The following is a 12,728-nucleotide window of genomic DNA, read 5'->3' on the forward strand; positions in this document are numbered from 1 at the left end:
CACCGGCGAGGAAGTCCACTCTCTCATTTTATCATCCCCCCCCACTACCTGCCCCCTGGATCCCATCCCCTCCCACCTTCTTCGCTCCCTTTCCCCCACCACCTGCTCCCACCTCGCTCACCTCTTTAATCTCTCCCTCTCCACTGGCATCTTCCCCTCCTCCTTCAAACATGCTCTCGTATCCCCCATTCTTAAGAAACCTAATCTCGACTCCACTTCTCTCTTGAACTATCGCCCCATATCTCTTCTCCCATTTGCCTCCAAAATTCTTGAGAGGCTCGTCTGCAGCCGTCTCACCTCCTACCTTTCTGAATAATCCCTCCTTGATCCTCTCCAGTCTGGTTTCCGCCCCCTCCACTCCACTGAAACTGCCCTGGCTAAAGTCACCAATGACCTCCTCTCTGCAAAAGCCAGGGGCCACTTCTCCCTTCTCATCCTCCTTGACCTCTCTGCAGCCTTTGACACCGTTGACCACCCCCTCCTCCTTCACACCCTCCAGTCTTTCGGCCTCTCCGGCCCAGTCCTGTCCTGGTTCACCTCTTACCTTACTCACCGTTCCTTCTCTGTCACCACCTCTGGGTCTCTCTCCCCCCCATCCACCCTTCCAGTCGGGGTCCCTCAGGGCTCTGTTCTGGGACCCTTACTCTTCTCTCTATACACCTCCTCCCTGGGTGAACTCATCAGCTCCTTCGGCTTCAGCTACCACCTTTACGCTGACGACACTCAACTATACCTCTCCTCTCCTGATCTCTCTCCCTCCCTCCTCTCTAGGGTGTCCGCCTGCCTCTCTGCCATCTCCTCCTGGATGTCCTCTCGATTCCTCAAACTTAACCTTGCCAAAACTGTGCTCATAGTTTTTCCTCCCTCTCATACCCCATCCCCTTCTGACCTCTCCATCACTGTCGACAACACCTCTATCTCCCCTGTCCCCCAACTTCGCTGCCTTGGTGTCATCCTCGACTCCTCTCTCTCCTTTGGCCCCTACATCCTCTCTCTTGCTAAATCCTGCCGCTTCCAGCTGCGCAACATCGCTCGCATCCGGCCCTTCCTCTCCCAAGATGCCACCAAATGCCTTATCCACTCTCTGATCATCTCCCGCCTGGACTACTGCAACCTCCTCCTCACTGGCCTCCCCCACTCTCATCTCGATCCCCTTCGATCCGTCCTTAACGCTGCAGCTAGGCTTATTTTCCTCTCTCGCCGCTCCTCTTTTGTCTCCCCCTCTACCTAGCCCTTCACTGGCTCCCATTCCCCTTCAGAATCCTCTTTAAGCTCCTCACACTCACCTACAAGGCCCTCGCCAACTCCACTGCGCCCTACATCTCCACCCTCCTCTCTATTCATGCTCCATCCCGCCCTCTCCGTTCTGCCTCTGACCGTCGCCTCTCTTCCCCCCTTATAACCTCCTCCCACGCGCGTATCCAAGACTTCGCCCGCGCTGCCCCCCTCCACTGGAACAAGCTCCCTCCCTCCATCAGAACTTCCCCTAATCTATCCAGCTTCAAACGGGCCCTAAAAACCCACCTTTTTCTTAAAGCCTTTCTGTCTCCCACTTAACTTCCTACCTTATCTTCTGCCTCTGTCCCCCTACTCTCCCTCTCTCCCCTGCGTCTCTCTGTCTGTCCACCCCTCCCCTTAGATTGTACGCTCCTCTGAGCAGGGCCATCTCTCCTCCTGTTTCCACCACTTCTAACTCTGCTCTCCAGCTACTTAGCCCTCCTCCTCAAAGGTCCTCCACCCCACATCCACTTTCGCTCCCTCCTCCCCCCTGGGGGTCTCCCTGTCTTCCACGCCCCCCTTCTTGGGCCCCGTCATTTTCGGATCCTCCCTCCCCCTTCCCCGCCCTCTCTAGCTGTGCATTGAGCGTACTGAGTTGCTGTGTTTACTGTACTGTGCTGTCTCCCATTGTATTGTGATTTTGTTTGTCTCTGTACGGCGCTGCGGATGCCTTGTAGCGCCTTATAAATAAATATTAATAATAATAATAATAATTTTCTCAAGCTGCTTTTCAAATAGTCTAATTAAAGGAATGACTTGGCTCAAACTAGCAGAGTCTGCACTCACCTCACACGTCACAACTTCAAATGGTTTCAGCACCTTGCACAGCACTGAAAGGATTCCCCACTGTGCAAGAGGGAAATACATCCCCCCTCCTTTCCCAATGTCATGGCTTGTGCAATATGCTTGGATGGCTTTGCGCTGTGTTCCTCCATCCTCTGAAGCATGTACAGGGTGGAATTCCACCTAGTTACCACCTCTTGCTTAAGTTGGTGGCAGGGCAAGTTAAACTGCTCTTGGAGCTGCTGTAATCTTCTACATGCTGTGGCTGAATGCCTGAAATGGCCTGAAATTTTACGGGCCACCGAAAGCATCTCCTGCACCTCACGGTTATTTCGTAGGAAGCTCTGCACCACCAAGTTGATGGTGTGAGCAAAACAGGGAATGTGTTGGAAATCACCCAGCTGTAATGCTCGCACTATATTGTTGGCGTTATCAGAAATTACATACCCTGGGGAGAGTCCAAGTGGTATAAGCCATGTATCAATCACATCACTCAGTTTGCGTAACAAATTGTCAGCTGTATGCCTGTTAGTGAAGCTGGTGATACAAAGAGTGGCCTGCCTGTGACAAATGTTAGGTAGTGGTGTAAATGCTGCTGCTGTTCCTGCTGGTGAAGGTGAATGACCAACCCAGTGGGCTGTCAGTCATATAGTCTTTGGTTTGCCCACTTCCACTTGTCCACATATCTGTGGTTAAGTGGACAGTGGGCAGAATGGCATTTTTCAGCGCAATCTCTACATTTTTACACACTTTTTGGTATAGTTGTGGAATTGCTTTACAGGAGAAATTGTGTCGCGATGTAATTCTGTAACGCGGACACAAAACCTCAATCAACTGTGAAAAACCAGCTGCGTTTATTGTGGAGATTGGACGCAGATCTAACACTAACATTGCAGCCATGGCGTCTGTGATTCGCTTGGCGACTGGGTGACTGCTGTCATATTTGCTTCCCCTAGCAAATGATTGTTTCACAGTTAATTGCTGAAATGTAGGACTGCTCATTTTCTTGACCTACCTCTGGGCTGACGATTTACCCCCAGCAGCAGCAACAGCAGCAGCAGCAGCAGTGGGACTAACGCTTTCTTCAGAGGAATCAATAATAGTGCAGGAGTCATCCAACCTTGATAAGTGGGATGCAGGGCTAACTCCGAGCGCTACTGAGGATATTGATGAGGATGGTGTGGTGGGTGTATTTTGTAGCCGTCGGGATGTGGGTGAGCGGAGGGTCTTAGCTGATGATAGAGTGCTTGTAATTATTTGGGAAGAACTTTCAGCTTTTCCCAACACTTTGCCATGAACTCTCGTTAAATGGCGTAACATAGATGAGGTTCCAAGATGGTTAAGGTCCCTCCCTTGACTGACTGTGGCTTGACATACACTAGAAATGGATATACAATTGTTGTCCGGATTTGGGTAGAAATAATTCCACACATAAGAAGTGGATTTTTTTGTTTTATGCCCAGGCATGACAATGGCCTTTTTCTTGTCACGTGCCAGAACTGCTGCCACTGGTGCAGGACTTACACAAACAACCTCATCCTTATCAACATCCTCATTAGCGCCCTCGTCGCCTACACAAATCTCCCCCTCATCCTCTTCTATTTCCAAAGTGGCATCCTCAATTTGTGTATCACCGGCTACACTCAGACTTTTAAGGCACACATCAGCAGAATGCTCACGATTAGACATCCCACTGTTGGATGGACTCTCCACAGGGATTGGTGTCATTTGTGAATCAGAGCAAACATTATCCTCTTATGCCTTACTGTTATCTTGCAGCTCGGCTTTGACGCGTGACAGTAGTTGTGCACCAATTGTAGGCTCGGTAACTTTTTGGGATCTGCCACTAATAGCCAAAGGTGAAGTCCTCATTCTCTCTTTGCCACTGCGTGTGTAGAATGGCATGTTGGCAATTTTTTTTTTATCGGCATTTAGCTCAGTAACACTTCTTTTTCGCTTCAACACAGTAAATTTTTTTTTGTTTTTGTTTTTTGGACTGATTTCGAAACACTGTGTAGTTTGACATCGCCCTGCCCAGATGACGTACTGGGAACACTAACATCAGGACTGGTGACAGAACCTGGTTGCTCATTTTGTTCATATTGGGACTGCTTTGAATCCATTCTCAGCCCAAAGCACTTGTAGTGCTAAAAATTATTTGGTAGATACTGCTGACAGATAGTAATTTTGACAGCCAGAAATATTTATGCACAATTATGGGGGACACCCCAAAAGCACTGGGGAGTGCTAAAAATTATTTGGTAGATACTGCTGACAGATAGTAATTTTGACAGCCAGAAATATTTATGCCCAATTATGGGGGACACCCCAAAAGCACTGGGGAGTGCTAAAAATTAGTTGGTAGATACTGCTGACAGATAGTAATTTTGACAGCCAGAAATATTTATGCACAATTATGGGGGACACCCCAAAAGCACTGGGGAGTGCTAAAAATTAGTTGGTAGATACTGCTGACAGATAGTAATTTTGACAGCCAGAAATATTTATGCACAATTATGGGGGACACCCCAAAAGCACTGGGGAGTGCTAAAAATTATTTGGTAGATACTGCTGACAGATAGTAATTTTGACAGCCAGAAATATTTATGCCCAATTATGGGGGACACCCCAAAAGCACTGGGGAGTGCTAAAAATTAGTTGGTATATACTGCTGACAGATAGTAATTTTGACAGCCAGAAATATTTATGCACAATTATGGGGGACACCCCAAAAGCACTGGGGAGTGCTAAAAATTAGTTGGTAGATACTGCTGACAGATAGTAATTTTGACAGCCAGAAATATTTATGCACAATTATGGGGGACACCCCAAAAGCACTGGGGAGTGCTAAAAATTAGTTGGTAGATACTGCTGACAGATAGTAATTTTGACAGCCAGAAATATTTATGCACAATTATGGGGGACACCCCAAAAGCACTTTGAGTGCCAAATATTGGAAAAAAAAACCAACTCCTCTATCCTCCTCTCTTCTCTAGCGATTTTTGTTAGCACAATTGGAATCAGAATATTGTATTCTCTGTCCCTGCTCTAATCAGCCTGTGACTACACCCTGCTCTCTCCCTCTGTCAAATGGCGATGGATTGCTGTGGAGACGTGTATTTATAATCTTCAAGTATCGCAAAAACCGAGCCCCGAGATCCGTCGACATCACGATGATGTTCGGCCTCGATTTGGATTCCGAGCGGGCTACTCGGCTCGGTACTTGGATACCCAAAGTTCGGGTGGGTTCGGTTCTCGGGGGAACCGATCCGTCCCATCTCTACTGAAAACTATCAAAAACGGTAATGTAAACCAGCTCCACTGTTACCACATGTGTAAAAGTATTTTCACTTCTTCTTAAATTGCGGTACATAGCAATCCCCATAGACATCTTTAGGGACTGCTATGTATTTTGAAAAAAAAATGCAAAGCAGCAGTTAGCTATGATATCTGCCGGAATGCAACAATAATACATTTGCACCCATTCCTGTTTTCGGGAAATTTACAGACAAAAAATTGTTAATAAATAGGCCCCAAAATCATTCACACAAATCTACTGTCCTAGAGTGATGGAAAATAGTCACCAAGCACCACCTTCCTGCAGTGTCTGATTTCTCTAATGGAAGGGAAGAGGTTCAAAAGTGGTTTACCTGCTTTTTAACCACAAGGGGTGGACAAAATGAGATATAGGAGCCACTCAGCTAAATGAAAGGGCCAAGTCGAATTGGTGATTAATCCATTATACATTTAAATAAAATATCTAAAAAACTTTGGTGATTATAGTGCAGTGCAGTACACTGACTCAAACCATTTAGGTTTAGTGTCAGTCTTAGGCAAATAGTGAATAAGAAAATGTTATATTTATTCATGTAGTATACTGGAATTTGTAAATATATAATTTATTTTAGCATCACAGCAATAACTGGAATGCTTTTTAGAAAAGACAATATTCCGATATACCATTAAAGCTTGTTACAGTACAAATCATTTAGCTAAAGTTTTCTAAAACATTTATTTTTTCAATGCATTTATGGGATGGGGTAACCACATATTTGTGTTGCACTTAAGATTTTCCAAATATGAGAAATTTGTTGACACAGACAAATTTGTTGGTACCCTTCCAGGAATAAAGAAGAACCCATATTTTTCTTTAAAATAACTTGAAACTGACAAAAGTAAGTTGCATCCATCATTGTTTATTCCATGTTTAATAGAAACCAGACTTTGCAATTTAATTTTGATTCAACGGAATATTTTAAATAATAAAAGAGCTGAAAATGACATGGACAAAAATGATGGTACCCTTAACCTAAGAGTTGCGCACAACCTTTTTTGGCAAGAACTGAATTCATGCTATTTCTGTAGCTCTCAATGACACTTCTGCAGTTGTCAACAGGTAGTTTGGCCCACTCTTGCTGAGCAAACTACTCCAGCTGTCTCAGGTTTGATGGGTGCCTTCTACTGACTGGATGTTTCAGAACTTTCCATAGATGTTCGATAGGATTCAGATCAGGGCTCATAGAAAACCGCTTCAGAATAGTCCAATGTTTTGTTGTTATCCATTCTTGGGTGCTTTTAGCTGTGTGTTATGGGTCATTATCCTGTTGGAGGACCCAAGACCTGTGTCTGAGACAAAGATTTCTGCCACTGGGCAGGATGTTTTACTCCAGAATGACTTGATAGTCTTGAGGTTTCTTTGAGCCATGCACAGATTCAAGGCACTCCGTGCCAAATGCAGAAAAGCAACCCTAAGGCTCTTCCATGCTTCAAGTAGGTATTGTGTTCTTTTCTTTGAAGACTTAATTTATCATCTGTGGACATAGTACTGATGTAACTTGCCAAAAAGCTCAAGTTTTGAATCATCTGTCGATAGGACATTCTCCCAGAAGCATTGTGGCTTTTTAATATGTCTTTTAACAAATTCCAGCTTGCTTTTTTATGTTGTTCTTTCAAAAGTGTAATCCTACTGGGTCTTCTTCCATGGAGCCCACTGTGGCTTAAAAAGCTTTGAATGGTTCAATCAGACACTGTACCTTGACCTTTAAGTCCAGCTTGTATCTCTTTGGAAATGTTCCTTGGCTCTTTTTCTACCATTCTCACTATTCTTCTGTTTAATCTGAGGACGACTGCATCCAGGGAGGCTGGTTACAGTCCCATGGACTTGAAACTTCTTAATTTTATTTACAACTGTAGTCACAGGAACATCAAGCGATTTGGTGATGGCCTTATAGCCTTTATCTTTTACATGTTTGTCAATCATTTTCTTTCCGATCTCCTCTGAGAACTCACCTTTGCCTTCTCTGGTCCCTCTGGTTCAGTGTTGTGCACAATATGATACCAAACAGCAGACTGGTTACTTTTATCCATTTCCATTTAAAAAGGCTTAATTACTGATTAGAACATTGAAGACATGTGATGCTAATTCAAAAAAGCTATTAGTTTGAAATATTACTATAATACAATTATTTATATTCTTTTATAATTGGTATCAACAAATCTATCCAGCCCATTTTAGAATATCTTTGGAGAATAAGCAATAATTTCTCTTTTCACTGTTTCTTTGCTTTATTCTATGACATAACTAATGTATGCGGCTATCCATGAGACAATAGCTTTTCATTTCATCAATTTTCAGGAGGAAGCATTGTTGAGCTCTTTATCCACTTTCTTCGTCAGACACACAAATTCTCACCTGTGTCAGTTCACTTTTGATTGCAAGTCAAGCAAGTGATGACATAGTGCAAACTTGAAATATAGCTGAAGCCTAAAAATATACCATACTATAAATACACATTGTAAAAAAGTTAGAAATATTACTCAGTATATTTTAAAAATCTGTTTAAAAAGGATTTATTAAATGCATTACAAAATATCACCAACAAAGTATTCAAAAAAAATTCACTAAGGTGTACAACAAGCTACGTTAAAATTAAACGGAGGTGCAATGACATGATAAATCATTCAAAGTGGCAGGAGTGAATCTCTCAGCCACTTGTAGGATATCGCAACTGTTGCGCACATATATGTGGTCATCTGCTTGGATCACACAGCTGTTGTTGTCATGCCTGTAGAAGATCAGTGTCTGCACAGTTAGACTTTGTGTGAGAGGACTTATGGTACCACTCACTTCCTTGTTGTCTTTGATCTGGCTCTTGATTGGCACCAAGACCATATCATGGGAAGGGGCTGGCTGGCAGAGTTCAGTCTAGGGGGCAAGCACATTGCACTAGCCCTTAGATAGTCACCAATCCTTAAAGGGTGGTTTTCGATACAATATATATTTGTCAATATAAAAAGAGGCTATTTTAGTGTTGCTTAACTCAGCAATACTTTATTATTATTAATGATAAATGTAAAAAATTAAAACAAATAATGCAACAAAAAAACCCTCACTTTATAATACATTTTATTTTATATATATCTTATCCCTTCAGCACTTTTTTTTTTTTTTTAACATAACTGGCTAATTATAATGGGTTATAAATCACATTACAGCAATAGATTATATAATAATGTTCTATTACAATACTGAACAAGAGCTGATTCATCAGAATACAAAAAGCCTTGTTTTTGCTTCGCCCTATATATTAATAGTTTATTTATTTGTTTTAGGGTTAACCTAAAACAAATAATATGAAGGGTGCTACTGGGGGAGGAGCAGAACATTAGATGTGAATCTGACACTCTGGCCCAGAGCTGGATTAAGGCTTTGGGGGGCCCGGGGTACTTTAGACAGAGGGGCCGCTATGATGTAACATGGTTATCATTTTAGACACAGGCAATACTGTGTGCACACAGCCAGAGCTGGATTAAGGCTTCGGGGGGCCCCTAAGATCTAAAATTAAGGGCATAGTGACACATCATGCATTACATCACGTACAGCCCACAGTATGACACTTACAGCTCTCCCAGAGGGCTCGCTTAGGTTGTCTGCATAAGAAAAATCATTGCTTCCACAAACTAAAATACTGTACATTAAAACAATCATCAAAACACCACATTAAAATGGGTATTGACACCACACATTAAAACTAGCAATGATATCACACATTAAAAATACCATTGATAATGTACACTAAAACTAGCAATGATACCGCACGCTAAAACTAGCAATGATACCGCACTTTAAAAATTTATAATGCACATTAAAACTAGCAGTTATACCGCAAATTAAAATACCATTGATAATTCATTACTGGGCATGGCCAGGCCACCCTCCTACAGACAAAAAAACTGCATTGTTGTGTACACCATTGAACGGTCACCAAAAATTGGGATTGTGCCACTAGAATCACAACATTTCACAGACTTTGCTGCTCTCTCCTACCTGTTCTTCTCACTTTCAGCACCTGTGCTGCAGGTTTCTTTAGTTGCGGCTTGTCTGGATCCTGGAATGTTAGGGGCCCTATTTGGAGAAAAAAAAATGAGTACATTTAGAAAATTACAGCCACCCCCGGCGTTAAATCAGTACCACCCATGATTAATAATTAGGCCTTCCTCCAGCCCCACGATTAAAATAATAGTATTCACATTTAATAAATAAACCTATTTCCCTCCCTACAAACAGCCCCAGCAATAAATTAATAGTATTTACATTTCAGAAATATACCTATTTCCCGCAACCGTCACTACCATTAAATAATTCATAGGCACATTTAATAAAGGGACCTCATTCTCCCCAAACCACCCCATCTTAAATTAATTGTCCCTACTATTGTGTCTCTCCCCCCCCTTTTTACTCATGCTGTGTCTCTCACCCTTTTTTCTTATACTGTGCCTTTCTCCCCCCTTTTTTTCATGCTGTGCCTCTCCCCCTTTTTCCTTACTGTGCCTCTCTTCTCCCTCTTTTTCCCCCATAGTGTGCCTCTCTTCTCCCCCTTTTTCCCCCATAGTGTGCCTCTCCTCTCCCCCTTTTTCCTCCATACTGTGCCCCCTGTGCCCCCCCCTTAATCCGGCTATGCACACAGCTCTGCCTTCACAAGCAGTACAGTGTGAAGCGGGACATATCTCCCAACTGTCCTTGTAGTTGGACCAAATCCTGAATAAGCAAGACAGTCACCCAAATTCAGGACTGTCCCACCAGATTCAGAACAGTTGGCAGACTGTCCTGCTCTCTCCTACCTGTTCTTTTGCCTGTTCTTGTCACTTTCACCACTTGTGGCTGCTGGTGTCTTTAGATCAGTTGCAGCTTGTCTTGATCCTGAAATGGTGGAGTCCCTATTCGGTAAAAAACGGGTACAAGAGATTTAGAAAACTCCAACCGGCCTTGGCGTTAAATCAATAGCACCCACGTTTTATAATTAGGCCTCACTCCACTACCAACATTAAACTAATAATATTCACATTTGAAATAGATATATTGCCCTCCAACCAGCCCTGACATTAAATTAATAGCAAACACATTTAATAAATAGTCATACTTCCCTCCAATCAGCTGCAACATTAAATTAATAGTATCCCCATTTAACATATAAACCTACTTCCTACCCTCCAAACAGCCTCATCAATAAATTAAATAGCATTTACATTTAATAAATATAAACATTTTCCACAACCATCCCTTACATTAATAATTCATATTCAGATTTAATAAATAGCCCTCCTCCAAAACTCAGCACCATATTCAATTAATAGCCTCAAACCACCCCAGCATTAAAGGTCCCGTCACCTCACTATTAAATTCAATTGCCCCAGCATCACCCCACAAATAAAATAGCATCCATTAAATAGTTGTTTATATTAAAAATAATTATAATTATCCCAACCTGCACTCCACCATTAAATAGCCTACCTCCCACACTATATTTACATACTGCCCCCCCTCAAACACACACACTATATTTACATAACATAATACAATACAATACACTATATTACCCACCCCACTTACCTTGTTTTATTCGCATACCCTGCTGCTGTCTCTTCACTGCACACATGGGACGGCATCTGTTACGTGGTGCACGTCCCATTTTATTTCGGCTCAATTGCAGATAGGCTGCAGGGAGGGAGAGAGGATCCGCGGCCAGTAATGTAAGGTTGCTGGTCCCGGAGGAGGGGCCAACCACATATCAATAGAGACAACTCTGGCCCGAAACAGACTTATTCGTGCCGGCCCGGGGGGCATATACCCCCCTGCCCAGCCTGCCCGTGTGAAGAGGGGTGTATTGCATGGAGCATAGTTAATTTTCTTTTGTTCCTCTCAGATTGTTCATTGAGCATTCATATAATAATCTGTTTCTAATGTAAATCCCTGTGTTACATGGACAGTGTCACTATGGGTGCCACATAATGTCTCTTATTAGTTCACTGTGATTTCACTGGTGGACATATGATTTCATAGTCTGTTCAGGTTGTTGATTTGTAGTGTTAAGGACATGTCCATTATTTAGTGGTTTTCTTTTTTTTAGTTTTTTTTTTACTGGAAGGCAATTTTTATTGTAGTGTTTCCCCTTCCTCCAAAAAATGTGTCTAATTTTTTGTACTGCCTCTGAACCAGCTATTTTGAGCAAGGTGATAGCTTGTGCCTTTATTCAGATTTTTCTGAGAGTTCTATAATGTAGTAAACATGCCATTCCTTCTTGAGTTTGAGCCAGTTGTCAGCAATGTTCTCATCATACACATATGGATCGATGCCTCAGAGACCTTGTGCCAAGTCTGCCAATTTGTGTCACCCCTTAGATGTGAGTGAAATAATGTTGGACGACACTTGTTTGTAGCTGAATAAATTTAACTTTACGGTCCCCTCTGCAAAGCGGTCGTGGTGCTACAAGACTGACTAAAACCGGAACTTGGGCGGGGTCATCTTCCCTGCAGACTCCATGACCAACGCATGCAACCACAAGAAGCATAACTGCAATGTAAAAAAATATTTTTTATTGCAATATAAAAAAATTATATTTTTTATTGCAATATAAAAAATAATAAATAAATGTACATGCAAAAGCTCATAAATTGATTACACATAATGTCTGCGTAAGAATACATTCGAAGACATCATGGCAAAGTCATACTAGCCGACTTCCTGAAGACGGCATCTGGGAGCTACCTAGGGTAAGTGGCCTTTTGGGGCGGGGCTATGCAACCGTGAAATTTTCGCCCCACCCCTGCAACGTAATGATGCAAGTTTTACAGTGGGGGACGGGGCCAAATGGATCTAATTCTGCCCACTTCCTAGTGAAGTGGGCAGATGCGGGAGGCTGCCATACTCTCCTGGGAGTCTCCCGGACATTCCGGGAGAGTTGTCAAGTATGGGTAAAGTGGGATATGTGCTGCATTACTTATATAATTATTATTATTTTTTAATAAGAATTACCTTGCTTGCTGTAGTATTTTCTGATTTGTTTTAGTGTATAGCTATCTATCTCTCTATCTATCGGGTTTTGAGGTGTGCTTCTACCCCTTTAAATGTTTTAGATGTCTAGTCACTGCAGGGTAAAAACTTGTACAGTTTCTTTCAAGTAATAGGACATATTTGGACACACCGTGGTTTTCTGAAATAATAAATCTTAGTAAGAGAGTAGAGGATGTTTTTATTCTCAAGTTCTAAATTAAATCTAAACCTACGTAAGTGCTTCTTAAAAGATGATTTAGCATATAAAGGTTAAAAAAAAAAGTCTAAAAAGTGAATAAACAAAGTTAATAAATAAAAATATATACATGCACACAAA

General features: G+C 42.4%; 1 protein-coding gene across 1 annotated transcript in view; it reads left to right on the forward strand.

Annotated features, from left to right (window-relative positions):
• The window catches only part of MYRFL (myelin regulatory factor like), a 130,598-nt gene that overhangs the window by 37,614 nt on the left and 80,256 nt on the right, over window positions 1-12,728 (forward strand). The window lies entirely within an intron of this gene.

The sequence above is a fragment of the Mixophyes fleayi genome, chromosome 4 (assembly GCF_038048845.1).
Source record: "Mixophyes fleayi isolate aMixFle1 chromosome 4, aMixFle1.hap1, whole genome shotgun sequence".
In the NCBI taxonomy this organism is placed as follows: domain Eukaryota; kingdom Metazoa; phylum Chordata; class Amphibia; order Anura; family Limnodynastidae; genus Mixophyes; species Mixophyes fleayi.